Genomic DNA, 14,288 nt, shown 5'->3' with positions numbered 1-14,288 from the left:
GGAATTAAACAACAAAATCAAATCAACAATAAAGGAACGTGAATCATAAATTGCATTGAATTGAAAATAGAAGAACAAAAATGCATCAACATAAAAGTAGAGAATTACATGAATTGAATGTAAAAATAGAAAGAGGAAGAGTAAAAGAAGAAGTATTGCAAAGGAAGAGTAAATCAAAGCATGAAATAAACCTAGATCTAAGATGAAAATATGCTAAGAACCCTAATTCTAGAGAGAAGAGGGAGCTTCTCTCTCTAGAAACTAAACTACATGATGCTAAGCTACCAAACAATTGCTCTTCCCTTGACCAAGCTTGAATTTCGCATGAAATAGTATCAGAAATGAGTTGGGTTGGGCCCAAAGTGCTTCAGAAATCGCTAGGGCGATTTCACTTTAGTGGGCCACGAGCAGCATCGGTGCGCACGTGTACATGGCACGTGCGCGCCCCTGAACGCGAAGCAACATATCGCAAATTTTATATCATTTTGAAGCCCCAGATGTTAGCTTTCCAACACAACTAAAACCGTCTCATTTGGACCTCTGTAGCTCAAGTTATGGTCGATTAGATGCAAAGAGGTCGGGCTTGACAGCTTTCCGGTTCCTTCATTTCTTCATGTGTTCTCCCACTTTGCATGCTTTTCTCCTCACTTCTTCCATCCGATACTTGCCTTATGAACCTGAAATCACTCAACAAACACATCAAGGCATCAAATGGAATTAAGGTGAGTTAAAATCACCAATTTAAGGGCCTAAAAAGCATGTTTTCACATTTAAGCACAAATCAAGGGAGAATTGTAAAACCATGCTATTTCATTGAATAAATGTGGAAAAAGGTGATAAAATCTCCCAAATTAAGCACAAGATAAACCACAAAATCGGGGTTTATCAAATCTCCCCACACTTAAACTAAGCATGTCCTCATGCTAAAATCAAGAAATAAGCAAAGGGGTATCAACATTTATTCAATGCAAATTAACTAAATGCAATCTATCTATATAGAATCTATCTACATGAATGCATCCACTTGGTCAAAACAAGTCAACTTCCAAGAAAACATATTTAAGTACAAGGGCTAAAGGCATAGCAGTCAAATCAAACCCACAATTGAATTGAATAATTAAAAAAATTTTTCCAAACTTGCAAGAAAAGATTATCATGGGTGGAAACAAGTAATTGAGCAATCGAACCCTCACCGGATGTGTATCTGCTCTAGTAGCTCAAGTGTATGGGGTTGATTTACTCAATTCTCCCCTAATCATGCTTTCCAAGATTTATTTTTCATCTAACAATCAACAATTAATTCATGCATGCATACAAATATCACGAGGGCTTTCCCATAGGTTGTAATGGGGCTAGGGTCAAGGTAGGATGCATATGGTCAAGTGAGCTAGAGATTTGAATCTTTGATTAACTTAAACTTCCCACCTAACCTATGACAACCTATACAATTCTAAACAAACCTAACTACCCATTCTTCACTTTTTCACACACTCATGCATTCTCTTTTTGATCACCACCCATATGCATTGACTTTTATTGAACCTTGCTTTGGGGCATTTTGTCCCCTTTTTATTGCAATTCTTTGTCTTTTTTTTCTATTTCTATTATTTATTTTCATTTTTTTTCTTCTTTTTATTAAAATTTTTTTTCTTTTCAAACTATAATATATACAAGAACATCAATGCATATGGTTTACATATGATTAATACATGAGTATGTACCCAATTCCCAAGATTCTCAACACAAATACAAAAACACACTTTTATCTCTATCCAATGTTCCCAACTCTCCCAAAATCAAATGATAAACACTCTCACTAGCCTAAGCTAATCAAAGATCCAAATTAAGGGATATTTATTGTTTTTCACTTAGGCTTGTAATGTGCTACAATTAAGAACAAGTGGGTTAAGCATAGGCTCAAAATCGGCCAACAATAGAAGATAAAAGGTAGGCTATTTGGGTAAGTGAGCTATTTGAACAATGGCCTCAATCATGTAAATGCATGTATACACAAAATAATGGACATATAGAATTAAACAAATCAAAGATTACAATCATTGAAAGAGAATAATGCACACAAGAATGAAAGTAAGTGATTATGTATGATGTAACCACACAATTAAGCTCAAACCTCACATGCTTGTGTTCTTAGCTCAAAAATCATGTTCCACAAAGTATATAATTCAAGCAAGTTCTAAAAAATTTTTTTTTTCAATTGGAGTGCCCTATAGATAAAATTCTTGGAAACTATCATGATTTTGACTAAGCTTATTATATACATATGCAAAATAAGAAAGTGCAACTAAGAATCCTAAAATGAAATGCAAAAGTGTTGGGATTAGAAACTTGTTACCCAAAAACGCCGAGTGGTCAGACGACCTCCCCACACTTAAAAGTTTGCACCATCCTCGGTGCACTAAAAAATGAGCAAGGGGGTACGACGACTTTCCGAGTTGCCACCTTCAGCTGGTAGGTCAACCAGTTGCTGCGTGTTCTTCCTTCTGCTTCCATATTTACTTATGGTGCATCGATCATGAAAAACAAAATAAACTCCGTAAGATGAGAAAATACAAAAGCAAGGAAGCGTGAATTGTTGGAATGAGGTGAATCACTAGAATTGAGCGAGTGAATTAGTGTGACATTGATGAAAAATAGGTGTGCGGGTTCTAAAATTGCGTGCGATTTAGAACACACACACACACACGCTAGTATAAAAAGCTATGTCACATTTACACAAAAGAAAGCATACACTTCACTCATTCTAGTGTGCTTGAGATACTTTAAAAGACTTGTAGGTTAGGGTAACCAAACAAGTAGTGAAGAAGCATAAAAGCATTCAAGCAATTAATCAAGCCATTGTGAAATTGGATAGTGCATGGGCATTGATTGATGTGTAGGTAGATTTAGTGAACAAAATGGTATATGAAAATCACACAACAATCAATGACACACATTGAGGTTGTTGCAATACCTAAGTGACATAGAGGTGAAACGCATGGATGCTATGGAACTTAGGAAAAAGAAGATAGAAGTGAAAATCAATTACATAGCAAGCATGCTCCACAAAGCTTAGAAAGCTCAAAAATATGTCGCTAGGTAAGCTTTCGATCCAATTTCACGATTCCACAAACTCAATGCATGAAATAGGTGATGATCAATTAGAACAAGCATCCTAAAAAAATGCATTTATAATGTACAAATGCCTAACAATAGATGATGAATGCGTGGTGGCCAAAACATGCAATTCAAAGAATTAAGATGCATGAAGGCAATGTAACAAGTACTTGGTATTCAAAAGTGTTAAACATGAAAAATTCCAAACCAAGTAACCAAATATAACCTCAACAAAGAAATCCAACAAGTACAATTAACAACAATGATGTTAAACTAACATCCTATCAATAAGCAACAGCAGTAAACAGTAAACAAGATTAGTAATCCAACACTTGTAATGGAAAACAAAAATTAAACTAACTAACCAACTAAAAGAAATGGTGTTACATGATGCTTGGTAGTGTTGGATGATGTTTGAAGGGTGGAAAGAGAAGAAATGAAAAGAGAAGAAGGAAAGAAATGGAAAGAAGAGAAGAGAAGAAGGTGGATGAAATAGGGCAATCCACGCGTGCACGTCATGTGCGCGTAAGCGTGGATTGATGAAATGGAAGCGACGTGTACGTGCTGCTGATGCGTACGTGTGCATGGCAAAGTAAAGAGTCGACGCGTATGCGCAAGGTACGCGTGCGCGTGCCTTTGGGCACAAAGTTGTCACACTTCATGCACAACTCTCGGGTGAATGTATGGGAAGTGGAAAAATTCAATCGACGCGCACGCGTACATGGCGCGTCCGCTTGGATGGTCGAAAATGCTTGAGGCGCGCGTACGCGCCAGGTGCGCGCACGCGCGGGTTGGTGCTCTATTTTTCAAATTTTTTTTATGTTTTTGCACCAAACCAAGCATTCCCAACCTCCAAACAACTACCGAAACATCACAAAACCTTATTTGACCTACTGGACTCCCAATTAAACTCAACTAGTCAAACAAAAGATGAAATTAAACCTAAATTACCAATATTTACAAAGAGGGAAAGGGAAAGATGTTACCATGGTGGGTGTCTCCCACCTAGCACTTTTGTTTACTGTCCTTAAGTTGGACTTATGGGGAGCTCCTCATCAAGGTGGCTTGTGCTTGAAGCCATCTTGGAACATCCACCAATGCTTAGTTCTCCATTGTGCCTCAAGATTCCTTATTAGTCGCACCAAGTGTTGATGGAGTTCTTCACAAGTTTGGGGCTCCCAAAATTGATCTTCTTCTTGTAATCCAGGGTCCCACACTTTATTTTCACACCCGTCTTGAAGTTGATTCTCATCATTAGCCCTTCCGGGTGGTGAACAAGGTGAATTCTCTATAAAGTGACCAACAATCCTTCTAGACCCATCTAGGTGAGCACTACTCCAACCTTTATATCTCATGTTTGATGCATCAACCATAATGAGCTTTGATTTACAACGCCGACCACGAAACATCTTTCTTTTACGCTTCATCCTACAAAGCATCCTAAGTTGGCCATCCGTTTCAAGCAAACCATATTCAAGTGGGATAATAAAGCTGATAGAAATGAGCTTCACCCACTCAAATGAAGGTGTAGATGGCAACCTAGGCAAGGGTGATTCCAAGGGTCTTGACAAAGCGTATTCAATTCCCATCCTTCTCTTTCTAAGGACTTCCACCTCTTCACAAGATCTCTTAATTTCAATCCTTTGTTCAACAGTTTTATCTAAACCTTTTCCCTTACTCAAATCATAAATGGGAGGACAAGAGAGATTTACCTCCACATTGCTTTTGAATCCAATGGGGGAAAGTTCTTCATGTTCAAAGGATTCTTCACTACTAAGACTTGGTGCTTGATCTTCCTCACCAAGGGAACTCAATTCTTGCTCTATCCCATCCAAGGCTTCATATGGAATATGCCTTGGAAGGTGTGCACTTTCCTCCCTAGCATCAATTTCAATCATTTTGGAGGGGTTTTCTTCAACTCTATGTTCCCAAGGAGGTTCCGCATCTCCTAAGTCTTCAACCATCTCTTCCTCTACTTCAACAATTATGGCTTCCTCCAATTATTCCAATACAAAACAACTTTCCTCATTCTCCACTAATCTCTCCTTCATGCTATGCTCTTCATTTGATTCTCCACATGTAGCCGTGGGAGTTCCTTGAGTGTTCAAGCAGTGGGATGCTAACCGGTTTACTACCTCATCCAAGGCAGCCGTGAATTGTTCTACATCCCTTTTCATCTCCTCTTGTCGTTGAACAAGAACATTAAGGATGTCATCCATCGGAGGTTAGGGTGAATGGAGGGGTTCATCAATTTGGGAGAAGGATTCAGAGTCAGAAGGTGGTTCTTCTTGGTAGAGTTGTGGTGGTCTAATGTTTTCCCCTCTTTTCATTTGTTGCACAACACGCTCCATGGTTGCTTGAAATTGATCTAATGCCTCCTTGAAACAATTCCTTGACTCTTGCTCCTCTTGGATATCATGAGTAGGGTCATATGGCTCTTGGATTAATGGGCATGAGTATTCTTCCATGGGAGGTTGTGGTGGAAAGTAAAATTCATCTTGTGGTTGAAAATTCGCATGCATTGGAGGTGGTTCATCTTGGTAATAGTATGGAGGGGGTAGCTCTTGAAAATTTTGATGTTGGAGTGGTGGTGGCTCTATGTGTGGTTCATATGGCTCATATGGTTGTTGGTAAGATGGATATGGATTAGGGTCATATGAAGATGGTTGGTGAAAAGTGGCTTGTGAGTATGGTTGATGGCTATGTTGAGGATATGGCTCATGGGTGTATGGTGGTGGTTCTTGGAAGTCACAAGGGAATTCACCATAACCATTGGATTGGTATGCATCATAGAATGGTCTCTTCTTCATAGTGCATTGGTGGAGGTTGTTGCCAAGAGGATTGATCATATGCATATGGCTACTCCCACCTTTGGTTATCCCATCCTTGATGCACATCTTCATTGTAGTTCCCATTTCCTACAACATAGTTGTAATCACACTCATAGCCAAAGTGAGAGTTCATAGTGAAAAGTGAAAATAAGAAACAGAAGCTAACAAGAAATAATGAAACAAAGTCCTAAAACTAGCAAAAACTAACAAGCAATCCAAAAATCAAGCTATTCACAACATTCACATATATACAATAACCAATAACACAACACCATTGCAAATCCCCGGCAACGGCGCCATTTTGATGAACAGACTTTTGTGTGGTTTAGAATTCACAAATGAAATCTCGTTGTAAGTATAGTTTCTAAACCAACAATAGTCCTTTCATACAAAAATTTAGTTTGTCACTAGTGCAAACCCCTAAAATCTATAAACCGAAGTATTTAAACCTCGGGTCGTTCTCCCTAGGAATTGCAACAGAGTGTCTTGTTATTGGTCATGGAGTTATGTTTGGGGTTTTTGAGATATTAGACATGAAAGGTAAATGGCAATAAAAATAAAATAACAACTAGAAAACTCTTGACAAGGAATGAGAATTAGAAGTCCTATCCTAGTTATCCTCCTCAATTGTGACCACAATTATCCATTACTACCACTTAGTTAACCTCTAACCATGGAGGAAAGTCAAGTGGATGAATTAATTTAATTCCACAAGTCCTAGCCAACTCCCAAGGGGAAAGACTAGATTTAGTGGTATCCAAATCAATTAGCAACTTCTAATTATCAATCAACAAGGGAATTAGATAACTCAAGCGTCACTAATTACTCTACCATAGCCAAGAGGAATAAAATCTACACTAAAATCCAACCAAGCATTTTATCAAACACTTGGAAGGCATAAAAGGAAAACATAGTAAATTGCAAGGAATGTAAATATACACTACTCAATTGCAAGGAATTAAACAACAACAAAATCAAATCAACAATAAAGGAACATGAATCATAAATTGCATTGAATTGAAAATAGAACAACAAAAATGCATCAACATAAAAGTAGAGAATTACATGAATTAAATGCAAAACTAGAAAGAGGAAGAGTAGAAGAAGAAGTATTGCAAAGGAAGAGTAAATCAAAGCATGAATTAAACCTAGATCTAAGATGGAAATATCCTAAGAACCCTAATTCTAGAGAGAAGAGGGAGCTTCTCTCTCTAGAAACTAAACTATATGATGCTAAGCTACCAAAAAATTTCTCCCCCCTTGCCCAAGCTTGAATTCTGCATAAAATAGCATCAGAAATGAGTTGGGTTGGGCCCAAAGTGCTTCAGAAATCGCTGGGGGCGATTTCACTTTAGTGGGCGATGAGCAGCATCGGCACGCACGCGTACATGGCACATGCGCGCCCCTGAACGCGAAGCAACATATTGCAAATTTTATATCATTTTGAAGCCCCAGATGTTAGCTTTCCAACGCAACTAGAACCACCTCAATTGGACCTCTGTAGCTCAAGTTATGATTGATTAAGTGCAAAGAGGTCGGGCTTGACAGCTTTCCGGTTCCTTCATTTCTTCGTGTGTTCTCCTGCTTTGCATGCTTTTCTCCTCACTTCTTCCATCCGATACTTGCCTTATGAACCTGAAATCACTCAACAAACACATCAAGACATCAAATGGAATATAGGTGAGTTAAAATCACCAATTTAAGGGCCTAAAAAGCATGTTTTCACATTTAAGCACAAATCAAGGGAGAATTGCAAAACCATGCTATTTTATTGAATAAATGTGGAAAAAGGTGATAAAATCCCCCAAATTAAGCACAAGATAAACCACAAAATCAGGGTTTATCACTCCACAAAGCGGGCAAACTGTTTATCCCTTTCTTCTTGACAAAGTTTCTAAGGATATGGAATATTAGCCTTATAATCATCAACCATGGTTGATGGAGGCCGAATGCCTTGTATGCTGGAATGGGGGTTACTAGCTTGCTTAGGAGGGTTGCTATCACTGAATGATTGACCTCCCTTGCTTGGGCATTCAACGCCCATGCTGCTATCCCCTTAGGCATTTGAACGCCCGGTCTCTGCCCTTTCCTGGTGTTCAACGCCAAGAAGGATACCTCTCTGGGCATTTGAATGCCCAGTCTCTGCCCTTTCCTGGCGTTCAACGCCAGGGGTGGTACTTCTCTGGGTGTTTGAACGCCCAGAACCCTTTTATGCAGAGATCTGGTTATCCTATAGGCTTTTCATTTTTATTGGGATGAGGTTGGGAGCTTAAGGTTTTCCCACTCCTTAGTTGAATGGCCTGGCATTCATCTATTATCTGCTTAGATAACTGCTGTCTTGTTTGGCTCAATTGGGCTTCTACATTTTTATTAGAAGCCTGAGTTTCTCGTAGAGCCTCTTGCAGTTCCAGCATTTACTGGGCAAGGGCTTGCAGTTGCTGAGTCAATGGGCCATCCTACTCTGGTGGGTTAGGTTCAGCAACTACTGCCTTAACCTCTCCTTTTATAGAGGCCTCAGGAGATGAGTACAGATGCTGATTAATGGCAACTGTCTCAATAAGCTCTTGGGCTTTTTGAATGGTCTTTCTCATGTGTATGGTGCCACCAGCAGAGTGGTCCAAAGACATTCTAGCCATGTCTGAAAGCCCATAGTAGAAGATGTCTAACTGTACCTATTCTGGAAATATTTCAGTGGGACATTTTCTTAGCATCCTCTTATACCTCTCCTAGGCATCATAAAGAGATTTACCTTCTCCTTGTTTGAAGCCTTGGATGTCCAGTCTCAGTTGGGTCACCTTTCTTGGGGGGAGTATTGGTTTAAAAACTTGTCCACTAACTGTTTCCAAGTTTTTAAACTAGCTTTAGGCTGGTTATCCAATCACCTTTTTACTTGATCCTTTAAAGCAAAAGGAAAGAGTAACTACCTGTAGACCTCTTGGTTCACTCCCTCACTATGTACTATGTCAGCAATCCTTAAAAAATCTGCAAGGAATTCTGTAGGTTCTTCTTGAGGAAGCCCAGAATACTAGCAGTTCAGCTGCACCAGAGTAATAAGTTGAGGGTTTAATTCAAAGCTACTAGCTCTGATTTGAGGTATGCTGATGCTTCTTCTATAGAAGTCAGCATTGGAATTTGTATAAGATCCCAGAGTTCTTCTGAACTCTTCATTCCCACTTGGGTTCATGATTAAGAAAGGTAGAGGATGAAGAAGGAAGAAGATAGAAGGAGTAGAAAAAGAGATAGAAGTAGATAAGATAAATTTTTTTAACTAAAATTAAAATTAATTAACTAAAAAGAAAAAAATTTGAAAAAGAATAAAGAGATGTGGAAGAGAAGTTTTCCAAAATTGGAAGATAGAAGAGTTAGTTAGGAAGTTTTGAAAAAGAGGAAAGAGAAGATAAGTAACTAATTAAAAAGAGATTTGAATTTAAGATTTGAAATTTGAAAATTAAAATTTAAAATTTGAAAATTGAGATTGAAATTTGAATTTTGAAATTTGAATTTTGAAGTTTTAAAATTTTGAATTTTGAAAAAGTCAGTAAGATAAGATAAAGATTTGAAAAAGTTTTGATTTTTGAAAAAGTCAAATTTTGAAAATTGAAATTTAAAAATTAAAAATTGAATTTTGAATTTTAAATTTTGAGAATAGAAATTTGAAATTTAAATTTTAAAATTTTGAAATTTTGAAAATTGAAATTTTAAATTTTGAAATAAGATAAGATAAGATTTTGAAAAAGATGATTTTTGATTTTGAAAAGATTTGATTTTTGAATTTTAAAATTAAGATAAGCTAAGATAAAAAAAATTTAAAATTAAAATCTGAATTTTTAACTTAAAATTTTTAGATCTAGTGCACCCAAATTTTCAAAAATTTGGAGGAAAACACAAGGGAACACCAAACTTAAAAATTTTAAGATCAAAACTCATACAAGACTCAAGAACACTTTGAATATTGACAAGAACACGAAGAACAAAATTCAAAGACTCAAAGAACACAAGAACACAAAAAGAACACCAAACTTAAAATTTTTAGAAAACCAAAAGCAAATTTTCAAAAATTAAAAGAAACACAACAAGAAAACACCAAAGAAACTATTTTTGAAAATTTTTTGAAAGAAAAACTCAAAAGGGACGAAAAATTCAACAAGAACAAAACTAAAAGACTCAAACTAAGAACAAAGATTAAACAAGAAAAATAAAAATATTTTAAAAAAAGTTTTAGAATTTTTTTTCGAAAAATATAAGGAAAAGAAAATAAAAATAAAAGACTCAACAAGGCAAATAAAGTATCTCAATCAGAAAGCTAAGGATGCTTGAAAATAAACTGTATGAAAAAGTTTTTAAAATTTTTGAATTGAAAAATAGAAAATAAGAACATGCAAGACTCAATACCAAGAACAAAAATTGAACAAAGAAAAGAAAAATATTTTAAAAAAAATTTTGATTTTTCGAAAAATTGGAAGAAGAAAATTAAAAGTAGAAAAGCTAACAAAATTAAAGAAAATACCAGATCTAGGGAGCAAGACAATTCAGTAGTTTGTCCAAACTCAACAATTTCCGGCAACGGCGCCAAAAACTTGGTAGCACGAATCCCCACACCTTCGTACTAGTGTACCATCAAGTGCACTGGGTCGTCCAAGTAGTACCTAAGTGAGTCAAGGTCGATCCCACGAGGATTGTGGCTTGAAGCAACCTATGGTTATCCTGCAGGTCTTAGTCAGGAAGATCAGAAGGTTGTTGATTGTGAAAGGAATATCGAATTATAATAAAGTAAAGGATAGGAATAAGAATAGAGTTGTAAGAATAATATCCAAAAGGGGTAAAACCAATTGGATTAAGTAATAGGAATAGAGTTGAGAGTTGGAGTTACTTTGTCTTTCTGAATTAACTCTGGTATTACTGCTTCCTTTGCTTGTGAGGGATTTCTTCAATGGCAGGCTGTATGTGATTGACATTAGTTTGAGCAGCTGCCAATACTCCTCCAGATCTGAACCCTAGGTTTAGTGCGGATCCATTTTGATTGAGGGTGAAGCTTCTTAGGATTCTAGCCTCTACCACAGAGACCCTAATCTTTCTGTAAATCGATTGAACTGATATCTTGAGAAGTCCCCAACGAAATCGTGGATTAGCCGTCTGAGAGACGTATATTCAAGCTGGTGGTTCATCATTGTCCGATGAAAGACGCACTCTGAACCCATGTAGAATGTGATAACCTTATGCCAGTTCAACACATTCATATTGATGAGAACAAATATACATCTTTGAATTGATCAAACACGGATCGAAGAGAAACAATAATATTTTTATTAATTCATAGGATTCAGCAAGGCTCCTCCCCTCAACCTAGGAGGTTTAGAAAATCATGCTGAAGAGAAAATACAATGTAAAAATGTGAATGGTGTATTGATGCACGGAAAACTTGTCTCACAACAAATTCCCTTCGGCAAGTGTACCGAATTTGTCGTCAAGTAAAAACTCACAATAGAGTAAGGTCGAATCCCACAAGGATTGATTGATCAAGCAACTTTAATTAGAGGACTGTTCTAGTTGAGCGAATCCAGAATTTGAGTTGAGAATTGCAGAAAATAAAATGGCGGGAAGGTAATTGACAGGAAAGTAAATGCTAGAATTATAGATCTGAAAGTAAATGACGGAAGGTAAATTGCAGAATTATAAATGGGAATGGGGGAATTGCTCATTAAAGTAAATAATAGAAATTAAAGAGAATGGGTAAGATCAGAAATGGGGAATTCATTGGGCTTAGGAGATGTTGCATTCTCCGGATCAATTTTATTTTCATCTCTTCCTCAATCAATGCACTCATTGATCTCCTTGGCAATCTTAAGTGATTGAATTACAATTTCTTGTAATTCAATCTCTCAAATCTTGATCAATAGCCAATTCCTTGGTCAATTGCTCATGAGAAGAGATGAAGTATGGTCACTGATTATACCACATGCATTTCCCAAACCAAGTGTTGGGAGGATTATTGTCACATATCCATCCAAACCCAATTTGGTCCAGCATGAGAAAGCATTTCTAGCTTGATCTCTTCATTCCTCTTTCAAGGTTCAAAAGAGATCTAAGTATGAATAGCTTCTTTTTCAAGATAACTACTCAATTGGATGAAGATCGAAAGCTTTCAAGTAAAATCAAGAGAAAAGATAGAAGAAGAATAATGAAAACTAGTATTGATCCATCAAATTACAACAGAGCTCCCTAACCCAATGACAGGGATTTAGTTGTTCATAGCTCTGGAAAATGGAAACAAAGATGGAGAATACATGATGAAAACTTAGAAGTGCAAAGAAAGTAAATACAGAGAGTAGTTCTATGCTAAGAGTCTCCCTATAATTTCCAACTCTCCAAAATATTTCAAAGATACTCCTATATATACTATTCTTCTGTTCTTCTAGTTGATTCTTCAAGTCTTGGGCCTTTGGATCTTGAGTTGAAAGCAGTTCTCTTCTTCATTGGGCTTAGCTTTTACTTGCAGAGAGAAAGTATGAAGTGGGCAGGGGCTTTGGCTCAGGAAGTTAGTGGTGTTAACATTCAGTGAAAATATGGGTTCGAGAACGTTAGTGACAATCACCTTTTTTACTAACGTTCCTCACCAAAGTTAAAGGCCACGTTAATCTCAACGTTAGTGGCACAAACGTTGCCACTAACGTTTCCACTATGTCCTTCGCACACGTTATTGGGACTCAACTTTCCCAATAACGTTGAGAAGCCTCCCCCTTCCTTACGTTAGAGCCCACGTTAACTTAGTTAACGTGGCTCTTTTAACGCAGGCTTGCCATCCTTCGAGAACGTTAGTGACACTTACCATTGTCACTAACGTTCCAAATTGCCCCTATTTTCCACGTTAGAGTCCACGTAACTAGGTTAACGTGGCTTCTAACGTGGCCTTGCTAGCCATCTCCAACGTTAGTGACAAAGTTGAGTGTCACTAATGTTGGCTCATCCTTCCCTTATCCACGTTAGCTTCCACGTTAACTAAGTTAACGTGGGAGTTAACGTGGCTCATGGTGGCATGTGTGGCTCCTTCCAACGTTAGTGACAATGTTGGGTGTCACTAACGTTGGCGATCACCTTTTTTCTTCATGTTAGCTTCCACGTTAGCTAGATTAACGTGGGAGTCAACGTGGCTCATTGGGGGCTTGTGTTCTTCCAACGTTAGTGACAATGTTGGGTGTCACTAACGTTGTCGACCACTTTGTTCCTTCACGTTAGCTTCCACGTTAACTAGGTTAACGTGGGAGTTAACGTAGCTTAATGTGCTTTGGCCAACGTTAGTGACAATGTTGAGTGTCACTAACGTTGGCTCCCCCCTTCCTTCTTAACGTTAGAGGCCACGTTAACTAGGTTAACGTGGACTCTAACGTGGCAACTCATGATCTTGGTTCAACGTTAGTGATAATGTTAAGTGTCACTAACGTTGGCTCTATTTCTTAACGTGGGCAATGATGGCTTCGAGAGCGTTATTGGCAATCACTTTTCTCATTAACTTTGCAAGTTACTCCTATTCCACGTTAGTGTTAACGTTAGTGCAACTAACGTAGCCACTAATGTGGTTCTTCTTTGCTTCCTTTGTCCTGAAATTAAGCAATAAAGTGCATCAAAGTTCTAGTCCAAGTCATGGGAAATGCAACATCCAATTTGTCCTTAAATTCATGCAAAATCCTCATGAAATCATGTAAAATGCACAATGTATGCTTGAATCAAGATGTAAGTGAATATCTACCCAAAACTAGTTTATTTCCTAAGGAAATGCATGAAACTACCCTAAAAACAGTAAAGAAAAGGTCAGTGAAACTGGCCAAAATGCCCTGACATCATGTATGATACACGTGATTGATGTAAAATACACTTTAAATACTAAACAGATGACTAGTAGGGTAAAATAGTCTATTTAATGCTAAAATCCACTTTAGGGGTCCACTTGGTGAGTGTTTGGGCTGAGCTTTGATGAGATCCACGTGCCATGAGGCTCCTGGGTCATGAAACACCAGCTAGGGGTCCACTCTGGGCCTTTGGACGTTGGGCTCTGCTCTTTGGGCGTTGGATGCCTGGAAAGGGGCAGGAAGCTGGCGTTGGAAGCCAATTTTGGGCCTTCTAATCCGAAGCAAGGTATGAACTATTATATATTGCTGGAAAGCTCTAGAAGTCAAATTTCCATAGCCATTAAGAGCGCTCAATTTGGACTTATGCAGCTCTAGAAAATCCCTTCCTAATGCAAGCAGGTCAGATCCGGACAGCATTTGTAGTGCTTTCTCTGTCTCTAAATCAAACTTCTGCTCCAGCTCCTCAATTTCAGCCAGAAAATACCTGAAATTGCCAAAA

The sequence above is a fragment of the Arachis ipaensis genome, chromosome B2 (genome assembly GCF_059453495.1).
Source record: "Arachis ipaensis isolate K30076 ecotype BB chromosome B2, ASM5945349v1, whole genome shotgun sequence".
NCBI lineage: Eukaryota > Viridiplantae > Streptophyta > Magnoliopsida > Fabales > Fabaceae > Arachis > Arachis ipaensis.
Note: the sequence above shows the minus strand (reverse complement) of the source record.